Raw genomic sequence first — 23,960 nt, 5'->3', positions numbered from 1 at the left:
GAGCACATTGGAATACTTGGGTGCTCGACCCGAGCAAAGAGCCCAATGTAAGTCTAAGGGAAACTCGAGCATTTTTCAGGCGGCTCCCCCCGGCGGTCTGCAGAGAGCCTAAAAATTGCCCAAATCGATGGGAACAGTGCTCAAATTACATGGGAACAGCATGGGGAAGAGCCCTGGAAGCATCTTTGGCTCCCAGATCACTGCTGTCAACAACGTTGCCAGAGTATTACGCCACTTTTATGGACTCACAATAAAACATACAAAAACGAAACCAAAATGGAATATGTTAAGGAACATCCTTTCCAGGGTAATGACTTGTATATAAGGCAAAATAAATAACCAAAAACAAAAATGCTCCTCCACACCTTCGGCTATGTTCACACGCAGCGTTTTTGATGCGTTTTTGCACTTTTGCATTGCTTTCAACCAAGACAAATGCCTTCACCAGGAAATGTCATTTTAACATTTTACAACCTTACCTGGCCATGTGGTGTGTGACATATCATCAGACACATGCATACGGTGCTGAAAAGACAAGGGAACAGCATGGGGAAGACCTCTGGAAGCATCTCTGACTCCCAGGTCACTGCCTAAAAGTTTGCCCATCATAAGTGATCCTTGGCGCATGTGAAGATGCCTCCCTCCATGCACCTGTCATTGCAGACTTGCAACAATCACCATCCACGTCCTGGTCCCAGTGCAGCGTTCGGTTGTCCCTACCCCATTCCTTGGAATGCAAGCGCAAGTATGCAGCCAGCCACCCACCAACCCACAGGCTGCAATACTATACTGCCAAATTTTTGACAGCTGCTTGCACTTGAAATGTGGCCTTTTAGGCTCGTGGAGGTGGAAACTTTTCATAACCTCATGCCGGTGGCGGCCAGGAGTACATACTCGGTCCCCAGCCGCCACTGTTTCTCCCGATGTCATCTCCGCCTTCCACAAGCACGGGTCCCACAACATTACCCGTGCCCTCCCCAGTGCACTTACTGGGAAGGACCGCCTAACCACAACCCCGTGGACAGGTGAACGTGGCCAGGGACGGTACGGAGCCAGTCCACAGCTATTTTTGCTGAGTTGTATTTCACCACAGCCATATTCTTTAGCTTGGTGAAAGGACTTGGGAAACCATATCTACCCAGCTGTCATTTCTCCCAGGAAGTCCTCTAAAGCTGCTTTCACTTGAAATGTGGCCTTTTAGGCTCGTGGAGGCGGAAGCTTTTCATAACCTCGTGCCGGCAGCAGCCAGGTCTCCATACTCGGTCCCTAGCCGCCACTGTTTTTCCCGGTGTCGTCTCCGCCTTCCACAAGCACGGTTCCCACAACATTACCCGTGCCCTCCCCAGTGCACTTACTGGGAAGGACCGCCTAACCACAAACACGTGGACAGGTGAATGTGGCCAGGGAGCCAGTCCACAGCTTTTTTTGCTGAGAGTTGTATTTCACCACAGCCATATTCTTTAGCTCGGTGAGAGGACTGGCATAGAGGGAAACAGTATCTACTCTCTGGTTGTCATTTCTCCCAGGAAGTCGTCTAAAGCAGCTTTTGAAGAAGCAATGGCAGCCCATCCAACATCAACTCGCACTTCTTTGCGCATTTAATTTCATGACTACAGAGTTGGGCAATGGCATGATCTGCAATCCAGTTTGAGAAATAACATGCATAATCACATCCGATCCACATTAAAGAAACAGCCATAGAGTGTCCGGGAACCTTCCCCCACACTTTTCTTAGGCAGGGCTGCTTCGCGTCAGGGTTGACCCACCAGAAAACCGGAGATTCCTCCTGTGGGCCCTGGCTTCTCCTTCAGGAGAGTTCATAGTGCCGAGGTGAGGCCATGATGATGATAGAGGCCACCATCTGCTTAGTTTTCTGTTACTTGGAATGCAAGTGCAAGTATGCAGCCAGCCACCCACCCACAGGCTGCAATACTAAACTGCCAGATTTCTGGGCTGCTGCTTGCACTTGAAATGTGGCCTTTTAGGCTCATGGAGGCGGAAGCTTTTCACAACCTCATGCCTCATGCCTCGTGTCCATACTCGGTGGCCAGCCGTCACTATTTCTCCCGGCGTTGTCTCCGCCTCCTACAAGCGCGGGTCCCTGAACATTACTGCTGGTACTTTTCTGTGGGAATTTGCTCGCCTCCTACCAGCCTGGAATATTTCCAGTAAACTATGGTACGACGCCATGGTATTAGCACTGCCCCCAGTAACAGTAGTGAAGCCATCCACAATTTCCTTCTCAGGAATTTTATTTGGTAGACTGAGTGGCTGCGCAAATACATTATTTTCTCACAAAGGAGCTGAAGGTAGAAAGGCAGTAGGTGCAAGTTTCTCCAGCCTTTTAGATATTAGAGGGTAAACGGCAGCACATTGGATCAGTGGTTAGCACTGAAGCCTTGCAGCTCTGGGATCCTGGGTTCGAATCCCAGCAAGGACAACATCTGCAAGGAATTTGCATGTTCTCCCCATGTTTGAGTGGGTTTCCACCTCAGTAAAAAAGCAGCCATAGAGTGTCCTGGAACCTTCCCACACACTTTTCTTAGCCAGGACTGCTTCTCGGCAGGGTTGGACGGTCCCACCAGAGAATCCTCTGGTGTGCCCTGGCTTCTACATCAGGAGAGTTCATGATAGCGCTAACTTTGCAGCTGCCATGGGGCTCTTGAGCGGGGAAGAAAGGTGAGCCCTCAGAATCAAATCCTCTGGTGGGCACAATGTTTTACAATCTGAAACAGCTTCTCAGTGGCATAGAGGGAAACCGTATCTACTCCGGCTGTTATTTCTCCGTCACCAGGTTCTGCCCATTGTCACACACGACCATGTCTAGCTGTATGTTCAGCGGTGAGCCACAGATCAAGCTGCTGTGTTACAGCTTTCAACAACTCTGCAGCGCTGGGCGGTTTGTCACTTAAGCATTAAGGATCTTATCTTCGGCACAGCCTGTTGCCGCTTGGCCAAGACAGTGCTGCAGTGCTTTCAGCCTGTGACTGATGTGGTCATTTCGGAGATGGAGGAGGAGGTGCAGGAGCTGAGCAATGTGATTACATTGAGGTTACATTGGCTACTTTTATACTAAAGAAAGATCCTACTGTGGTTTTTTTTTTACGCTTTTATTTAAGGCAAATGCATTCAACGGGAAATGTCATTAACATTTTACAAACTTATCTGGCAATTTGGTGTGTGACACATCATCAGACACATCCTGTTTCATTGATGATGGAGGTACTCTGAAAGACACATAGAAAGGGTCACAGTAACGAGAACGACATGTTTCCATTAGAAAGGAGAGAGTCTGCTATACAGTTATAGGGTATGCAGTCCAACGGCTGACCAAATTTAGGAAAAACCCCTCTAAGAAATTAAAGACTCATAGAGCAGGGCCACAGTAACAACAAATTCCCATTAGAAAGGAAAGAGTCTGCTGTATAGTTATAGTTATAGGGTATGCAGTGAGTCTAACGGCTGACCAAATTTAGGAAAAACCCCACTAACAATTTAAAGAGACATAGAGCAGGGCCACAGTAACTACAAATTCCCATTAAAAAGGAGAGAGTCTGCTTTACAGTTATAGTGTATGCAGTGAGTCCAGCGGCTGACCAAATTTAGGAAAAACCCCACTAAGAAATAGAAGACACATAGAGCAGGGCCACAGTAACTGTTAGAACCCTTCTGTTTGTTTCTTCCATCTTGTGTTTTGTGGTCACGTGACCATCTGCCTTTATATTCCAGCTCCGCCCTTTTGGCTGTGCTGGACTTCAGTGTTTGACTGTTTCTCTAGCCAGGTGCTTCTGTGCCTTTCTCTGTCAGTTCGCTTGGTCCTACTGGGACTTCTAGTACCTTTTTGTCAGTTTGTCTTTTTGTGTTCTGCAACTACTTCTCTGTTTAGGAGGTGTCCCATTTTTTGTCCCAGTCCTTAGTTCTTTTAGGGACCCCTCCCTTTATGCTATAGGTCTTCATTCAGACTATCTGAGGACTAAGGCGGGTCTGTTCGCTAGGAACAGGCAGGCCGCTACATCGTAGGAATTCAGCTTAGTCTTACTGTAGGGACAGTCTTCCCCTATCTTTCCTTAGTTCATGTTGCAGATCATAACAGTAAGTTCAGCCCAAAAAACTAAAAGGATAGAAATTCGGGGATCAGTATGGTTTCCGTCCAGGATTTGGCTCAATGCCTGCAGGGATTGTCTCTGGAGTTGGCCGAGCTTCAGCAACACGTGAGTAGCTGTTCTGGAGCGCATTTTGTCGAATGCAATGTAGGACTGCCTGATGTTTTTATGGTAAACAGCATGATTTTTTTCCTTTAAAAATGCTTGTTTGTTATATTTTCATTTGAGACCAAGGTCCTCTGGGAATGAATCACACCGCATTGGTTTTATTATGTCACTTTTGCGCAATGAACCACAGGGGTGGGCCTTTTCTCTCCAACCTAATGATCCGTGTTTAAGGTCTGTTGAAGAATTTTTTTCTGCTATGGGGCTATTATATGATGATCCTGATAGAATATCATCTGCTGAGGCAGAACTCAGGCGTTTGAATCAGGGGTCAGGGGATGTTGAAAATTATTGCACACACTTCAGGAGATGGGCCTCAGAAGTTAAATGGAATGATCCTGCACTGAAATGTTTATTTCTTGCTGGCCTGAGTGAAAGGGTTAAGGATCTGCTAATTGCATTCCCTGCACCTGAGACTTTGCAGGATGCCATGCAATTAGCTGTTCGTGTGGACAGGAGGCTGAGGTTCAGGCTGAATGAGGTAAAGACTCCCCTAATGTCAGTTCCTAGTCCCCAGAAAATCTGCTCAGACGGCGGAGAACGGATGGAGGTTGGGGCAATGTCACTGCGCTCTCAGGAAAGAGACCGGAGGTTCGCCAAGGGATTGTGTCTTTATTGTGGTAAAGCTGACCATTTGATTAAGTATTGTAAGCTTCGTTTAAATAAAGAAAAAAAAAGGTCAGTTACGCCCGTATAGTTTGTTTACGCTCTGCAGGAGTATTTCTTTCTCGGAGTTCTACTTTGCAGGGAGATTTGATTTAATTTCAGGTATTTGTGGATTGTGGTTCAACACTTAATGTGATTGATAAAGGGTTTTTGGAAAACCTCAAATTGAAATCCAAACCTTTGTCAACACCTATTTCTGTGATTGCAATTGAAAACACTCCCTTGAAATGTATTACTCACAAGGTTGCTGGATTTCCCCTCACTATCAATGGAGTTCACCAAGAAATTTTGGACTTGGTTGTTTTAGATAATTTACCCTCTCCGGTTGTTCTATGATTGCCTTGGTTAAAACTGCACAATCCATTACTGGACTGGTCTACTAATGTGATTAAGTCTTGGAGTCCGAAGTGCTATGATAAATGTTGTAATAGTGGCATAGCGGTGGTGGAAAAAGGGGAATTACCTGTACCTATTCAAGATTTTTGGAGGGTTTTTTCGGAGGAGGAGTCACAAGTTTTACCTCCTCATAGGGATTATGATTGCGCCATTGAGTTTGTTCCGGGAGCTACTCTTCCCAAGAGCCGCTTGTTTAATCTCACTATCCCTGAAAGAAAGGCCTTGGAGGAATACATACAGACTAGCCTGGCTGCTGGACACATTAGACCTTCTAAGTCGCCTGTGGCAGTTGGATTTTTCTTTGTTAAAAGAAAAGGACGGGGGTTTACATCCATGTCTGGATTTTCGTGAAATTAATAAGATTACTGTATGCAATTCCTACGCATTGCCGTTAATTCCTGACTTGTTTAACCAGTTAGTGGGGGCCAAGTGGTTCTGTAAAATTGATCTCCGGGGGGCATACAATTTGTTACGAGTGAAGGAGGGTGATGAATGGAAAACTGCTTTTAACACTCCAGTAGGTCATTTTGAGAATCTGGTGATGCCTTTTGGTCTTACCAATGCACCTGCATTTTTTCAGAACCTTATTAATGACATCCTGATACCTTTGATTGGTAAGAATGTGGTTGTGTATTTGGATGACATTTTGATTTATTCACCAGATCTAGAGTCCCATTGGCAGAGTATACGTGAAGTTTTGCAGTTATTGAGTGATAATTCACTCTTTGCTAAGCTGGAGAAATGTGAGTTTGCTGTGCAGAAAATTTGTTTTTTGGGCTACATTGTCTCCAGCGAGGGTTTTGAGATGGACCCTGTGATGGTTCAGGCTGTGCGGGAATGGCCTAAGCCTATTGGTTTGAAATCTATACAGAGATTTTTGGGTTTTGCCAATTATTACAGGAAATTCATTAAGAATTTTTCTGTAAATGTTAAACCTCTAACCGATCTCACCAGGAAAGGTGCGAATACGACCCAGTGGACTACTGAGGCCATTGAAGCGTTTGAGTATCTCAAAGAGAGGTTCAGTTCTGCCCCTATCCTTTTGCGGCCTGATGAGACCAAGCCTTTTTTGGTCGAGGTCGATGCTTCATCAGTGGGGGTCGGAGCAGTTTTGTCTCAGGAGAACAAGGGTGGAGTACATCCTTGTGCCTTCTTTTCGAAAAAAATTTCGGAAACCGAACTGAATTATGATGTTGGAAATCGGGAGTTGCTGGCTATTAAACTCGCGTTTCAACATTGGTGTAATTTTTTGGAAGGCGCTAGATTTTCTATTCAGGTTTTCATAGATCATAAGAATTTGATCTATCTGGATGCTGCCAAGCGCTTAAATGCCAGTCAAGCTAGGTGGGCACTTTTTTTTTCTCTGTTTTATTTTTCTGGTACCTATATCCCTGGTACTAAGAATGTTAAAGCCGAGCTTTATCTTGCAGCTTCTCTCCTACGGTCGGTGCCGAGGAGGAGGAGAGCATTTTACAGAAAGGAGTTGTGGTGGTGGTATTGGACTCCGTGTTGGAGAATGGGATTCTGAAAGCTCAAGATGATGCTCCATCTAACACTCTTCAAGGGAGGTTGTTCATGCCTAGAGCCTTTAGGAGAGATTCGTTTGTGGAGTGTCATGAGTCTCAGTTGGCAGGTCATCCAGGAATTTCGGAGACTAAGAGACTTATCAGTCGCAGTTTTTGGTGGCCTGGATGGCAGAAGGAAGTCATCAAGTGGGTGCGTCAATGTACTGTGTGTGCTAGGTCAAAGGCTTCACATACTCCTGCTGCGGGGTTGCGTTGCCCTCTGGAGGTTCCTAGTGTGCCATGGATGCATCTCACAATGGATTTTATTACTGATCTTCCTGTGTCCGAGGGTTTTACTGTCATCTGGGTGGTCGTGGACCGTTTTAGTAAGATGTGTCATTTGGTTCCATTCATTAAGCTGCCCTGCGCCAAGACACTCGCTAAGGCGTTTGTTAAGGAGATTGTCAAGCTCCATGCCGTTCCCACGGATATTGTTTCTGATAGAGGACCTCAGTTTGTGGCTCGCTTTTGGCGTGCTTTTTGTGACAGGTTGGGAGTCCATTTGTCATTTTCGTCTGGTTATCATCCTGAGTCTAATGGACAGACTGAAAGAAAGAACCATGATGTTGAACAGTTTTTGCGTTGTTTTGTGGCAGACAATCAAGAGGTGTGGTCTGAGTTTCTGCCTCTCCCAGAATTTGCTCTTAACAATCATAGATCCTCCTCTGCTGGGTGTTCTCCTTTTTTTTGTTGTACTGGGAGACATCCGTCTTTTGGTTCGTTCTCCAAATTGGGGTCAGCGGTGCTGGAGAAGGAGAATTTTTCCGGTGATTTGGAGAGAGTTTGGACAAATGTACATTGCAACCTTCAAGAGGCTAACAAGAAGTCCAAGAAGTATTTTGACAGGAAACGTAAGGAGGCTTTGTTTACTTTGGGTGACATGGTTTGGTTGTCCTCGAAGAACCTGCTGTTGTGCATTCCCTCTAAAAAACTGGGTCCTAAGTTTGTGGGTCCATTTAGGCTATGTGCCCACGTTGCGGAAATGAAGCATATTTTTTATGCTTCTCCCTGGCGGGAAAATCGCATGCGGATTTTACATGCGGTTTTCCCGCCAGGTAGAAGCGTATGTGAGGCGCCTTTGCAGCGTCTTTGCATGCATTTCCGCATGTGGGTTATCAAGCACTTCTCCAAGTGATTTAAGCATCACTTGGAAAAGTGCTTGACAACTTGTTCACACTATATAAATCCATGCAACCGGCATGGATTTATATAGTGTGACCAAGTAATAGTTAAAAAAAAAGAATCAGAATGGTAAAAAATAAAAAAATAAAGTTTATACTCACCTACCGATGCATTCTGTGCCCCGTCCGGAGTCTTGAGCGGCTCACGCTGTTGTGTGCAGGACCTTCGGTGACGTCATTGAGTCATGTGATGGGTCATATGACTCAATGACGTGGCAGGTCCTTCACACACCTAGCGACGGCGGGAAAACACTGGGAAGACATCAGAAGATAAGTATAAACTTTATTTTATTCTTTTTTTTACAGGTTCTTTGGTACCCAGGTCTGGATGAGAGTCTACTCTCCTCCAGACTTGGGTACCATCCGCATGCGGAAACGCAAAATTAATGAACATGCTGCGGATTTTTCACCGCAGCATATACGCTGCGGAAAAATCCGCAGCATGGGCATTGACATTGCGGAATGCCATTGGGGACCATGGGGTGCGGATATACATGCGTTTTACAAGCGTTTATGCTGCGGAAATTCCGCAGCATATACGCTTGTAATACGCAACGTGGGCACGCAGCCTTAAAGTGCTTCAGGTTGTTAACCCGTCTGCTGTTAGGTTGGATGTCCCTACTTCCTGGAAGATTAATCCTGTGTTTTATGTTTCCTTGTTGAAAAAGGCTGATGTATCTGATAGGGACACCACTGTCACAGTTCCTCCTGTGGTGGAAGATGGCGAATATGAAATTTCTCGTATCTTGAATTCTAGATGGCATAGAGGGAGATTACAGTATCTAGTCTCCTGGAAGGGTTTCGGTCCCGAAGATAATTCCTGGGTAAGGACGGATGATGTCTCTGCTCCTAGGCTTGTTAAAGCTTTCCACAAGAGGCTTCCAGATAGGCCTGGGCCTGGAGGATCCGGAGGATCCTCATAAAAGAGGGGGTACTGTTAGAACCCTCCTGTTTGTTTTTTCCATCTTGTGTTTTGCGGTCACGTGACCATCTGCCTTTATATTCCAGTTCCGCCCTTTTGGCTGTGCTGGACTTCAGTGTTTGACTGTTTCTCTAGCCAAGTGCTTCTGTGCCTTTCTCTGTCAGTTCACTTGGTCCTTCTGGGACCTCTAGTACCTTTTTGTCAGTTTGTCTTTTTGTGTTCTGCAACTACTTCTCTGTTTAGGAGGTGTCCCATTTTTTGTCCCAGTTCTTAGTTCTTTAAGGGACCCCTCCCTTTATGCTCTAGGTCTTCATTCAGACTATCTGAGGACTAAGACGCATCTGTTCGCTAGGATCAGGCAGCCCACTACATCGTAGGGATTCAGCTTAGTCTTACTGTAGGGACAGCCTTCCCCTATCTTTCCTTAGTTCATGTTGCAGATCATTACAGTAACGACAAATTCCTATTAGAAAGGAGAGAGTCTGCTATACAGTTATAGGGTAGGCAGTGAGTCCAACGGCTGACCAAATTTAGGAAACACCCCACTAAGAAAATAAAGACACATAAAGCAGGGCCACAGTAGAGAAAAATTCCCATTAGAAAGGAGAGAGTCTGCTATACAGTTTATAGGGTATGCAGTGAGTCTAACGGCTGACCAAATTTAGGAAAAACCCCAATAAGAATTTAAAGACACATAGAGCAAGGCCACGGTAACAAGTATGACAGGTTCCCATTAGAAAGGAGAGGGTCTGCTTTACAGTTATAGGGTATGCAATGAGTCCAATGGCTGACCAAATTTAGGAATACCCCTCTAACAATTTAAAGAGACATAGAGCAGGGCCACAGTAATGACAAATTCCCATTCGAAAGGAGAGAGTCTGCTACACAGTTATAAGGTATGCAGTGTGTCTAACGGTTGACCAAATTTAGGAAAAACCCCACTAACAATTTAAAGAGAGATGAAGCAGGGCCACATAACTACAAATTCCCATTAGAAAGGAGAGAGTCTCCTATACAGTTATAGGGTATGCAGTGAGTCCAACGACTGACCAAATTTAGGACAAACCCACTAAGAAATTAAAGACACATAGAGCAGGGCCACATTAACGACAAATTCCCATTAGAAAGGAGAGTCTGCTATACAGTTATAGGGTATGCAGTGAGTCCAACGGCTGACCAAATTTAGGAAAAACCCCACTAAGAAATTAAAGACACATAGAGCAGGGCCACAGTAACGACAAATTCCCATTGGAAAGGAGAGAGTCTGCTATACAGTTTTAGGGTATGCAGTGAGTCTAACAGCTGAAAAAATTTAGGAAAACCCCCACTAAGAAATTAAAGATACATAGAGCAGGGCCACAGTAACAAGTACGACATGTTCCCATTAGAAAGGAGCGGGTCTGCTATACAGTTAGAGGGTATGTGTGGCGCCCCTGAGGGTTCGGTTACCACAGAGGTGTTGCATCTCATCCAGAGGTGTGGTACCTCACTATCAGGTAAGGAAGGAGTATGGCTCGGGACCCTAACACCTGCATTCACTACACCACATTTCCGAGGGACAGGGTGAGATTGCTACTATAGGGGAGCACAGTCCCTGGTCCCTGGCTGGAGTGGGGGGAACCACCTAGAGAGAGGGAACTATGTAGTGGATGGGGTGGAGGACGTAGATTCTGGGAGCACATGTGTAGGAGGTATAAAAACTAGACACCCTCTTAGATCAGTGTTCAGAGAGTTCAATCAGAAGTGACAGGAGCAGAGGCTCTGTATGAGCTCTGCTCCGGAGGCGGGCCTAGCACTGAGGCCCAAGTCTGGGGAGAGAAGGAGAGGGAGCAGGACAGCTCCAGGAATGAGGAGAGAAGGGACCCTAGGGGTACGGGCCGTGCAGCAAGCCACCCGTACGCCTGCCGCTACTAGGAGGTAGGGGGGGTCAGGCCAGAAGAAGGGAACCGGTCCCTCAACTAGCACAGAGCTACAAGGCCCAACTAGGAAACCGGAGGCTGCAGCATTTCAAGTACTGCAGGCCACAAGTCCACACCAGTACACTAAGAAGCTAGCCGCATAAGACCCAGGGGACGGAACACACGTCGCCCGCCAAGGCCCGAGGACACCGGATAGAAGTGCCACTGGGTGTGAGGTGCAGGGAGCAGGCCAGAGAGAGGACATACAGAAGGGGGTCCTGCAAAATACTCCAGAGTTACATGAGGGTCGGCCGAGCCCCTCACTGCGTGAACACAGGACGCCATGGGCCCATACACTGGCCCTGTATCTGGAACTGCTACAATTGTGAGCAAAAGACCTGGGACTGCACTATCTGACTCCGTGTCATTACTGACTACCTGCACCATAACCACCATCATCCATACACACTGCCCTGAAGCTCCACTCTTCCTGTGGGGAGTTACATCACCTTGCTGCACATACCACCAGCTTCAGCGGACTGCTCCGCAGCGGCGGTTCCCAATAACCGCATTCCACAGGTTGCATAGTCAGACTATACATAACAGACACACATAGACTACCCTGGTTTGACCGCCCTGGGTCACGGACCGGGTCGCCACCACGGTGACTACAGCCCCCAGCATCTACAGGCCCGGCTCCAGGTACCCCACAGCCCAGGGGGCGCGTCATATGCAGTGAGTCTAACGACTGACCAAATTTAGGAAAAACCCCACAAAGGAATTAAAGACACATAGAGCAGGGCCACAGTAACGACAAATTCCCATTAGAAAGGAGAGAGTCTGCTATACAGTTATAGGGTATGCAGTGAGGCTAACGGCTGATCAAATTTAGGAAAAACCCCACTAAGAATTTAAAGACAAATAGAGCAATGCCACAGTAACAAGAACGACATGTTCCATTGAGAAAGGAGAGAGTCTGCTTTACAGTTATAGGGTATGTAGTGAGTCCAACGGCTGACCAAATTTAGGAAAAACCCCACTAAGAAATTAAAGACAAATAGAGCAGGGCCACAGTAACGACAAATTCCCATTGGAAAGGAGAGAGTCTGCTATACAGTTATATGGTATGCAGTGAGTCTAACGGCTGAACAAATTTAGGAAAAGCCCACTAAGAATTTAAAAACACATAGAGCAGGGCCACAGTTAACAAGTGCGACATGTATGTTCCCATTAGGAAGGAAAGGGTCTGCTATAAAGTTATAGGGTATGCAGTCAGTCCAACGACTGACCAAATTTAGGAAAAACCCCACTAAGAAATTAAAGACATATGGAGAAGGGCCACAGTAACAAGTACGACATGTTCCCATTAGAAAGGAGAGGGTCTGCTATAAAGTTATAGGGTATGCAGTGAGTCCAACGGCTGACCAAATTTAGGAAAAACCCCACTAAGAAATTAAAGACACATAGAGCAGGGCCACAGTAATGACAAATTCCCATTAGAAAGGAGAGAGTCTGCTATACAGTCATAGGGTATGCAGTGGGTTCAACAGCTGACCAAATTTAGGAAAAACCCCACTAAGAAATTAAAGACATATGGAGAATGACCACAGTAACAAGTACGACATGTTCCCATTAGAAAGGAGAGGGTCTGCTATACAGTTATAGGGTATGCAGTAAGTCCAACGGCTGACCAAATTTAGGAAAAACCCCACTAAGAAATTAAAGAGACATAGAGCAGGGTCACAGTAACGACAAATTCCCATTAGAAAGGAGAGAGTCTGCTATACAGTCATAGGGTATGCAGTGAGTCTAACGGCTGACCAAATTTAGGAAAAACCCCACTAACAATTTAAAGACACATAGAGCAGGGCCACAGTAACAAGTACAACATGTTCCCATTAGAAAGGAGAGAGTCTGCTATACAGTTATAGGGTATGCAGTGAGTCTAACGGCTGACCAAATTTAGGAAAAACCCCATGAACATTTTAAAGAGACATAGAGCAGGGCCACAGTAACGACAAATTCCCATTAGAAAGGATAAAGTCTGCTATACAGTTATAGGGTATGCAGTGAGTCTAACGGCTGACCAAATTTAGGAAAAACCCCACTAACAATTTAAAGAGATATAGAGCAGTGCCACCGTAACGACAAATTCCCATTAGAAAGGAGAGAGTCTCCCATAGTGTTGGCCTATGCAGTGAATGCAAGGGCTGCCAAAATTTTTGAAGCACTTCAATGCCCCTTGGAAGAGACGTGGAGGAGGGCCTCATAAAAAAATATTCCCATTAGAAAGGAGCGGGCCTCCTATACTTGTAATGGCCAGGCACTAAGTGTATGAGCTGACAAACATTTACCCCTGAGGGGTATGCATGAACATACTGTATACATTTTTTTTTTACGAGCATCATAAACACCTTTTAAAAAAATTATGTGTGTGTTGCATCACGGACCACGATCACCCTAGTGATATGGTGGTGGAGGATGAGGAGAAGGAGGAGGACAAGAGCAAATAGCCAAAATTAGGAAGCATATACCCATGTCTGGGTGTGAAAAGGTGCATGGGAATATACCTCCCAAGAAAAGACACTGTATTTGAGTTCATGCTACGCTGCTATCATTCGGTGGTGTTGAGAAGTCTGGCCCAATCCAGCCCTTGTTCATTTTTATAAGAGTCAGCCTGTCAGCATTTTCAGTTGACAGGCGGATGCGCTTATCAGTTATAATTCCAACAGCGGCAATAAATACCCGCTCTGATAAAACACTGGCGGCAGGGCAAGCCAGGACCTCCAAGGCATAGAGAGCCAGTTCATTCCACGTATCCACCTTGGATATCCAATAATTATAAGGCACAGAGGAATCACGGAGTACGTTGGTACAGTCGGCAAGGAACTCCCTCAGCATCTTCCCAAACTTTTCACTCCTTGTGAGAGTACCCCACGCCTCAGGGCATGTGGGATGGGAGGGGCTGAGAAAACTCTCCCAGAACTTTGACAGTGTTCCCCTGCCTCTGCTGGATTGAAGTTGTGTCTCTCTCGCCTGTACTCCTTGGTTGTCCAACGAAGTGTACCCAGCTTTTTCAGATGGGATTTTTTTAATAGTTCCACAACAAGGGCCTTCTGGTACAGCCCCATTTTTGTAGACTTGTCTGCCTCAGGAATAAGAGATATAAAGTTCTCCTTGTAGCGTGGGTCTAGAAGTGTCACCAACCAGTAATGACCGTCACCCAAAATTTTGAGAATGCGAGGGTTATGGGAAAGGCACCATAACATAAACTCAGCCATGCGTGTCAGACTACTAACAGGCAAGACTTCCGTGTCCTCACCAAGAGGATGACAGACCATGCTCTCCTCCTCTTGCTCCTCTTTGTCCTCTGGCCATCCACGCTGAACAGACAGTATGACAGCTGTGCAGGTAGTAAAATCTATAGTGCATGAAACTAGCTCCTGTCCTTCCTCCTCCTCGACTTTCTCATTGTCACCCAATCCACGTTTGGATGAGATGAGGCTGGGCTGTTTGTAATCACCCTGTATGGTTCCTTGCTCCATCTCATCATTCTCCACCTGCAATGCATCCTCTTTGATTGTGAGCAGAGAGCGTTTCAGAAGACAGAGTAGCGGGATGGTGACGCTAATTATGGCGTCATCGCCGCTCACCATCTTGGTGGAGTCCTCAAAGTTTTGGAGGATGGTACATATGTCTGACATCCATGTCCACTCCTGAGGTCTTATGTGTGGAGACTGAACTGAATACCGACGGCCTTGTTGATGCTGGTACTCAACCACTGCCCTCTTCTGCTCACAAATCCTTGCCAACATCTGCAGTGTAGAGTTTCAAGGCGAGGGGACATCATACACCAGTCTGTGAGCCAGAAGCTGCAAACGCTGCTGAAACACGGCAAGGGCGGCGGAAGCAGCGTGCTTTAACACAGGCAGAGTGCTTTAACAAGCAGATCTGGCAGCTCCGGGTAGCATTTGGGAAACCGCTGAACCACGAGGGTAAGCTCATGCACCAGGCATGGTACGTGTGTGAGCTCGCCTCGCATCAGAGCCACCACCAGGTTCCGGCCATTGTCATACACAACCATGCCTGGCTGTATGTTCAGCGGTGTGAGCCATAGATCTGCCTGCTCTTTCAGAGCTGTCCACAACTCTTCAGCATTGTGCGGTTTGTCACCTAAGCATATTAGTTTCAGCACAGCCTGTTGCTGCTTGGCCGAGGCAGTGCTGCAGTGCTTCCAGCTTGTGACTGATGTGGTCATTTCGGAGATGGAGGCTGAAGTGGAGGAGGCTGAGGAGGATCAGGTGCAGGAGCTGTAGACAATGGGGGCAACCCTGATTGACCTAGGGCCCGCAATTCTTGGCATCGGGAGGACGTGTTCAGTCCCATTGTCCGACTGGGTCCCGGCTTCCACTATGTTAACCCAGTGTGCCGTCAGCAAGATGTACCATCCCTGCCCACAAGCACTTGTCCATGTGTCCGTGGTTAGGTGGACTTTACCGGTAACTGTGCTGTTGAGGGCACGCCTAATGTTTTGGAACACGTGCTTGTGTAATGCGGGGACGTCACACCGGGAAACATAGTGGCGGCTGGGGACCGAGTAACAAGGGACGGCCGCCACCATCAGGTTTCGGAATGCTTCCATCTCCACGAGCCTAAAAGGCAACATTTCGACCGCAAGCAGTCATGTAATGTGAGAATTTAGTAGTGTGGCCTGTGGGGCGTTGGCTGCATATTTGCGCTTGCGTTCCAAGGACTGGGGTATGGACAACTGAATGCTGCGCTGGGAAAAGGACATGGACGAGCTTCCTGATGCTGCTACTTGAGAGTGCGCAACGACAGGTGCAGGGCATGAAGCATCTTCGCATGCACCATGGACAGAGGATTGGCTTGCATGCACAACAGCAGAAGAAGCAATGGTGCCACCTGCAGACACTGTTCCTGGACCCTGGGGTTTGGCCCACAGAGTCGGGTGCTTTGCTGCCATGTGCCTGATCATGCTGGTAGTGGTCAGGCTGGTAGTTTTGCCACCCCTGCTGATGCTGGCCTGGCAGGTGGTGCAAATGGCCTTTTTCGGGTTATCGGCAGAGTCTTTTAAAAACAACCAGACTCGGGAAGACCTAACAGTTGTACTGGCATCTTCCTTCGTGTTGGTGTTACGGGGAAAGGTTGCCTGCCTTTTGTCTGCAGCCACCACACTGCTTCTTCCTGCCTGTTGGGGTGCTCTGCCTCCCTCCCCCTGTGTGCTGCTGTCCTCGCTCTGTATGTCCTCCTGCCAAGTTGGGTCAGTTACTATATCATCCACCCCCTCGTCTTCCACTTCCGCACCCTGGTCCTCCTCCTGACTTTCTGGCAATTGTGTCTCATCATCGTCCACCTCTTGTGACACTTTCCCACCGTCGCCTTTGTGTGACCGTGGCTGCTCAAATATTTGGGCATCGCTACACGCAATCTCCTCTTGCTCCGCTTCAAGAGGACCGGGCGAGAGTCCCAAATCTATAAATGGAAAAGTGAACAGCTCTTCAGAGTGTCCAAGTGTGGGATCCGTTGTCTCTGGGCACTCGGCATGGTGGGAGGAAGGAGGATCAGGGTGAGGAATATGTGGTCCAGACTCACGGCTACTGAGACTTGACCGTGTGGAAGACAGGGTGGTGGTGGTGGCTAAGTGACTGAAAGCATTATCCGCTATCCAACCGACAACCTTTTGATACTGCTCTGGGTTCAATAGTAGTATGCTGCGGTCCCCTAGGATTTGGGACAGGAAGTTCGGGCGATAAGATATGGGTGTTTGTTGTGGCACAATTTCAGCTTGCCTACGGCCTTGTCCTCGGCCTCTGCATGCACCATCACCATCACGTCCAGTTCCCCGTCCCTTGCCACGTGCCTTGCCTATTTTAAATGGAGTATCTTCCATGCTCACTACAAATGACTGAGTTTGGAGCGAACTTATATGTGATCCGTGTGATGGAGAAAATAGAGTTTTAAATACCTGGCCTGTTGGTAAGTAGTTTGAACAGCAAACTGGTGTGAATTGCTTCACTGACACACTGAAAGAAATTTTTAATGGAGGCCAGAAATCGCAGTATTTTCTGACAACGTACATGTGATCCGTGTGACGAAGAAAACAGGGTTTTAAATACCTGGCCTGTAGGTAACTAGTTTGAACAGCAAACTGGTGTGAATTGCTTCACTTACACACTAAAGGAAATTTTTTAATGGAGGCCAGAAATGGCAGTATTTTTTGACAACGTATATGTGATCCGTGTGACGGGTAAAACAGAGTTTTAAATACCTGACCTGTAGGTAAAACATTTGAATAGCAAATTGGTGTGAATTGCTTCACTGACACACCAAAGGAAACTTTTAATGGAGGCCAGAAATGACAGTATTTTCTGACAACATATATGTGATCCATGTGACAGGGAAAACAGCGTTTTAAATACCTGGCCTGTAGGTAACTAGTTTGAACAGAAAACTGGTGTGAATTGCTTCACTGACACATTAAAGGAAATTTTAAATGGAGGCCAGAAATGTCAGTATTTTCTGACAACGTATATGTGATCCGTGTGGCGGAGAAAACAAAGTTTTAAATACCTATCCTGTAGGTAAGTAGTTTGAACAGCAAACTGGTGTGAATTGCTTCACTGACGCACTAAAGGAAATTTTTAATGGAGGCCAGAAATGGCAGTATTTTCGGACAACGTATATGTGATCCGTGTGACGGAGAAAACAGAGTTTTGAATACCTGGCCTGTAGGTAACTAGTTTGATCAGGAAACCGGTGTCAAAAATGTTGCTGACACAGTGAAAAAAAATTGGAATGGAGGCCAGAAATGGCAGTATTTTCTGACAACTTATATGTAATCCGTGTGACGGAGAAAACTCACTTTTAAATAGCAGGATTTCTAGCGCTGTAATATGGAAAGGACCTAGCTGCATTCTGCAGTGCCAACAAGCAAATGTCGCAGAAAAACTGTGTTCTCTGGATTGCTTTTTAAGCAAATAATGAGGATTAAGATCCAAAAAAAAATATTCCTGGCCCCTGACACCTGGTCCTTTATATAAAAATATCTAACAGCAGCAGAAGGCAGAATTGGAATGGAGCCTCTTGTGCTATATGCACTGCAGTCTGCTCTACACCCTGCCTGCCTGCCTATATACACTGCCTGCCTGATATCTCTGCAGATGGATTAGTTAGTCCTCAAAGGACTGTTTGTTATGATGGATATGTGTAATGTACGGTTTTTCTCCCTACACTACCTAATACACAAGCTAATCTCTCCCTGACGCAGCAGCACCTCTACCTACTCTGCCTGATTCTGGAGTGACTATGACGAGCACACCGGCGCCAGGTCTGATATAGACCTGATGACGCTGTGCGGCCATCCAATTACTGTAATGCCACAAGCACCATGGCTGCGGCATTACAATGAGTGGCAGGCAATCCCTGCATGTTGATTGGAGCTCTAAAGAGCGCCAAACATGCAGGAAGGGGACCCGAGCTCCCGCCGAGCAAGCCCGGAAATACTCTGCGAGCGCCGAGCATCTCGAGCAGTGAGATGCTCGGGCGAGCACCAAGCAGTACCGAGCATGCTCGCTCATTACTACTCCCAACCTTACTTGCAGTTTTTAGAAGAAATTTTCTTCAAGCAGTGGTACAGGAAAAAGTCAGCATCTTTCAAATAAACCAATATTTTTATGCAAGACAATGCTTCATTGTATGCATTTAAGTCTCTGCTGCTTTGGAGAATACTAAAGAATAAAGAAAAATTACATGACCCCTTCTTTATTTGATTTAAAGTTTCTAAACCTTTTTGAGAACTTTTGGGTCCTTATTAAACTGGAAATGCACAGTGAAGGAAAACAGCCACCTCTCTAAACATTGTCTGGCAGGCTGTGGTTGGTGTTCCCCAAAAAGTTGTTCGTCAACAGATTAAGAAACTGACAGGCTCCATGGATGGAGTTTTTGACTTTTATAGAAAAGAAGGGTAATCAGGTTTATTTGCGTTTTGGATTGACAGACAGCATTGCAGTTGTTCAATAATAAAAGTAATCATCAAATATATAAAATTGCCTAATAATTGTGCACACAGTGTAAATCGAGCACTGGCTGTAGACAGCTGAACTTACACTATGATTGGAACACTTAGTAACCTTAGTGATTGGCTGGCCAGCAGGACCATCTCTGGCACACAGCGCCACCCCTATTACCATCCATGTCACAACTAGGGACTGAGCAGGAGCTTCTCCTAGCAGTGACTGGCATTAATGTTAGGGTAATTATGTTATATTATGGCACTTCTATGTGTGCTTTTTTATGTAAGAGAAGAATTCAGACACTGCATAATTTATTCCACCGCTTGACAATTGCGATTGTAACAAGATAATCAATTTCATTGACTTCAACAGTCAGTGGCTTTAATGTTACAGCTGTTTGATATATGCACATATCCACGTACCTTAAAATACAGGTTTTAACATAATAATACAGAATAAGACAAAAACAAAAACCTTTCCTGCATTCTAGTTTTTTTTAACAAGATCCCTTGAGATTCAATTATGCGATTTGTATTATGAATCATATCACCGTAAATTTGATTCTTTATCGAGAATGTCCATTATTGTTTTGTATATTTGTTTCAGCAAATATAGCATAGGATGGTATAAAGGGTGTCAAGGGCCCCCAGGCCCTGATCTAGCATCCAATTTCCCACGTGTTAATAGAAATAAATATTTGTTTCACAGCTTATGCTGAATGTCTTTCTTTTAGATCCTTGTTGTTTTAATACTGCACATTGTTTTTACAGAACATTAAACTTTGTAATACTACAATATACATTAAAAGGGTTATATACGCGCTGATATTTTACATTAAAAAAGATTTCAAAATGAAAGAATAAAATAAGTAATAACACAGCCTGGTCCCCCACAGGTAGCTGTACATCCTATTTGGTCTGGACAGACCTGTGACCACTGCAGCCAATCATTGACTACAGCAGTCACATGCTCATTGGGACAGAGCAAGAAGTACAGTGATCACGGAGCTCTTACTTTTTATTATTTTACAGCATTATTATATTGTTTCTTTCTGTTTTCAGTGCATGGACAACTCTTTTGGGCTCCTAAACTTTCTCTAATAGTTGGTCATTTTTTTATATCAAATCTATGTAAATGAGTTTTATCTTTATATGTAAAAAAAGATTTGTTTTAACCCCTATAAAGTCACAAACCCTTTAGCACATCCTGACGTAATTGTATGCCACAGCCAGGATGAGTGTGTATTCAACAGGCTCGGGAATTGAGCCCACTACATACTAGGCAAATGCCAGCTGTATTAAACAGCTGGCATCTTCCAGTAACAGCAGTGACCATTTTGCTCCCATCACTGCTGTTTAACCATTGGGATGCCTCTATCAATCGCATACATTTGCTCCCATGTTCCTCCATGCATCATGATCATGGAGTGCCAGTTGGTTAATATATTAAAGGCCCCTATCAATGCCATGTTGGTTTTCCTATGGAGCTCAGCTTGAAGTATACAGTGTAAGCAAATGGTGAGAGGTCCTCTATGGGGGCTAGAAAGTAAAGTGAAAAAAAAGTTTTAAAAAAGATACAGTATAAAAATATATATACTATAAAAGTTCTAATCACTCCCCTTATCCCAGTACAAAAAGGAAAAAATAACGTAAAAAATATATATATTTGGTATTACCACAATTTTAAAAGTCCAATCTATCAAACTATTACACTATAAATCTAGACATAAAAAAAGAAAAGAAAGAAAATTGTAGAATTATTTTTTCTGTTATTGCACTCCTACCCAAAAAATGCAATAACATGCAATCAAATTATCATATGTACTCAAAATAGGTATAAATAAAAATGACAGTTTACTACATAATAAAATAAGAGCAAAAACAGCTCCATCAACAGAAAAGTAAAAAAAAGTTCTGGGTCTCAGAAAATGGTGAAACAAACCAACTTTTTTTCAGATTTCTGATTTTTTTTTTAACCATTAAAACATTTAAAAAAAACCTATGTTTATATCATCATAACTCATTCAACGCTTTACAAGCAAATCCCAATAAACAATTGTATTTTTTTCATCATTTCACCTCAGTTGTAATTTCTTCTTATTTTCCGGCACATTACATTGTGAAATGAATGGTGTCATTTCAAACAACATCTCAACCCCCAAGTTACAAGCTCTCATACAACTATGTTGATGACAAAATAAATCGACATCTTCAGTTGAAATTCTCTGCAGCAAGTTCGACATAAAATCTCATACATAATGTAAAGCAATGTGGTACTTTGAACTTCACGTGAACTAACCCTTATTATTTTTTAACATTTTTCACCATGCAGTAGAAATGCTATATTATCTTTATTCTGCGCTTCAGTACAATTATGGTTCTGTATCATTACAATGATACTGCATGTATACATATTTTTAATATTTTGATACTTTGACACAATACAAGTAAAAAAATTAGTACTGTTGCATAATATTCTGGTAGATATAACCAAAATTTTTCTTTCAGCAGATTGTTTTTTTTTTGTTTTTTTTTTGCAGAATGAACTGTAGTTTTTATAGTTAAAATTTCCTTTGTACGACAGGTTAATATGGTTTAGGCATACCAATTATATGTTCTTTAAAAAATAATATTTTTACATAATATTGCATTTTTGGAGCCCTCATTAAACTTCCATCAGAGCTTAAAAATTAGGTTGCTATTGATCCCAACATCTTGAGGTTTAAACAGTCCCATCTAGTGCAATGGGGTGTAAGCTATATGTTACAACTGACAAGCAGAGTGGTGATGGTGCAAATTCCATACATTATTTAACCATTAGAGATGAGGAAATGAGGCAAATCGGAATTTTGGGCAAATCATTTTGTGTGAATCCCTGATATTGCTGGTCAGAAGGAAGTTAAAAATTTTTAAAAAATGTAATCACCTTGCCCTGGTACTAACCTGTCCAGCCATGCAGTTCCACTGCACTCCGGTCTTCAGATGTCCAGTCCAGTCTGCTACATCCCCGCATCATCTCATCACACATGTCAGTAGAGACATTGAAAAATAATAAAAGCATATTCGATTCTCAGAAAATACATTCGATGCAAATCTAATTTCTTTGACAGCTCTTTGGCCACGTTTTCCTGCCAAGAGATGCAGAAATGGTGCAGAAATTTCTTCACACAAAATACTCAACGTGTCCACATACTCTAACTCCTGTCCTCATTCCCCAAAAACATTGTTCTGCATATTTCTTTTTTAAGGTTATGTGCACACTAAGCGTTTTTGATGGTTTTCGCAACGTTTTTTTCCGCTGCGTAAACACTTGTTAATAGGTGTGCCAGCTATAGCAATAGTAATCCTAAAGTGCTGTGCACATAATGCGGAAATTTCTGCTCAGGATTACCATTGCGGAAAAAAACGCAGCATTGCCATTATTCGGGCGTTTCTGCTGCAAATTACCGCCTATTGACTTGAAATGAACTGCAGCAAAACAGCAGGTATAATATTTATACCTGCAGATTTGCTGCATTTCAATTAAAGCCAATAGGGGCGAATCCACGTCGGAAACGTGGTGCGGGTGGTACCCGGGTCAGGAGAGGAGGACTACAACACCTCTCATCCGACCACTGCTCGGCGTGGCTGGGGGCAGCAGTTCTACTCAGCCAAGACAGCTACCAAGCAGTTAAAAAAAAAAAAAAAAAAAACTTTTATACTCACCTGTCCGGCAGCCCCCAGTGTCCTTGTCGCCCCAGCGATCCTCTCCTCCCTCCGGCCGGAGGTATACTGCTGGGAGCATGCTCGCTCCCAGCAGTATACTTTGCTGCCAGGACCTGCGGTCATGGGAGCGATCAGCTGATCGCTCATGTGACCTCACCAAGGGAACATTCTCAAGAGCATTCCCATGGTGGTAAGTTCACCGGAGATGATCAGCTGATCTTCAGTTGATGAACCCCAGTGACCTCCTGCAGCAACATGTATACTGACAGGGGTGATTATACACCCCTGTCAGTATTAGAGATGAGCGGTGTTCGACTAGAACTGTTCGCCAATCTCAAATTTGAGCTGTTTTGGGCGGTGTTCGAGTCGTTCCACGGACGCGAGCGATTTGCAAAAAATTTGGCTGTTCGAGGTTATGTTCGATAACTGTTTGTGCACCAAAAGCGTTTCCTGCATGTCTGGCGCTATTTAGAGCACCAATCATGCAGGGATTGTCTGCCACTCACTGTAATGCCACAGCCATGGTGGTTGAGGCATTACAGTGGTTGCCCAAATCGATGGGAAGAGTGCTCACAGTGAAACATGAAAAGCCGGCAATTCAACAGCGGCATACACAGGTACCCGACAATTTAGAACAGAAAGAATAGAGTATCACACATAGATTAGATAGATAGAAACATGTCAGTCACATATATAAGAAGTACAGTGACAGTGTTGGTTACTGTACTTGTCATTTAGTGTTAAAGGATTTATTGAAAAAAAATATTAGTGTTTTCATGCACCGTCTCTTTAAAAAAGCCGGCCGGCAATTCAGCATCGGTACCCGACAATTTATAACAGAAAGAATAAAGCATCACACATAGATTAGATACATAGAAACATGTCAGTCACATATATAAGAAGTACAGTGATAGTGTTTATTACTGTACTTGTCATTTAGTGTTAAAATAAAGGATTTAATAAAAAAAATTGGCGTGGGGTTCCCCGTAATTTTAGGCTCTAGCGGAGGTTAAGCAGATGGCTGGGGCAGACGTTTGAAGCCTGGGAAGGGGTTAATACCCACGGAGCTTCCCAGGCTACTAATATCAGCCCCCGACTGAATACCTAGCCTTTACTAGCTATTAAAATGGGGGACCACCAAAAAAATGACGTGGGGTCCCCCCTATTTTAATAGCTAGCAAAGGCTAGGCAGACAGCTTGGGGCTGATATTAATAGCCCAGGAAGGGTGCCATGAATATTGGCCCCCTCCCAGGCTAGAAACACCAGCCATCAGCCGCCTCAGAAATGTCGCATCCATAGGATGCGCCAATTCTGGCACTTAGCTTC

This window comes from Phyllobates terribilis, unplaced genomic scaffold, assembly GCF_046119375.1.
Source record: "Phyllobates terribilis strain yellow unplaced genomic scaffold, ASM4611937v1 Scaffold_5__5_contigs__length_657084704, whole genome shotgun sequence".
NCBI classification, from domain to species: domain Eukaryota; kingdom Metazoa; phylum Chordata; class Amphibia; order Anura; family Dendrobatidae; genus Phyllobates; species Phyllobates terribilis.
This window is presented reverse-complemented; position numbering follows the sequence as displayed.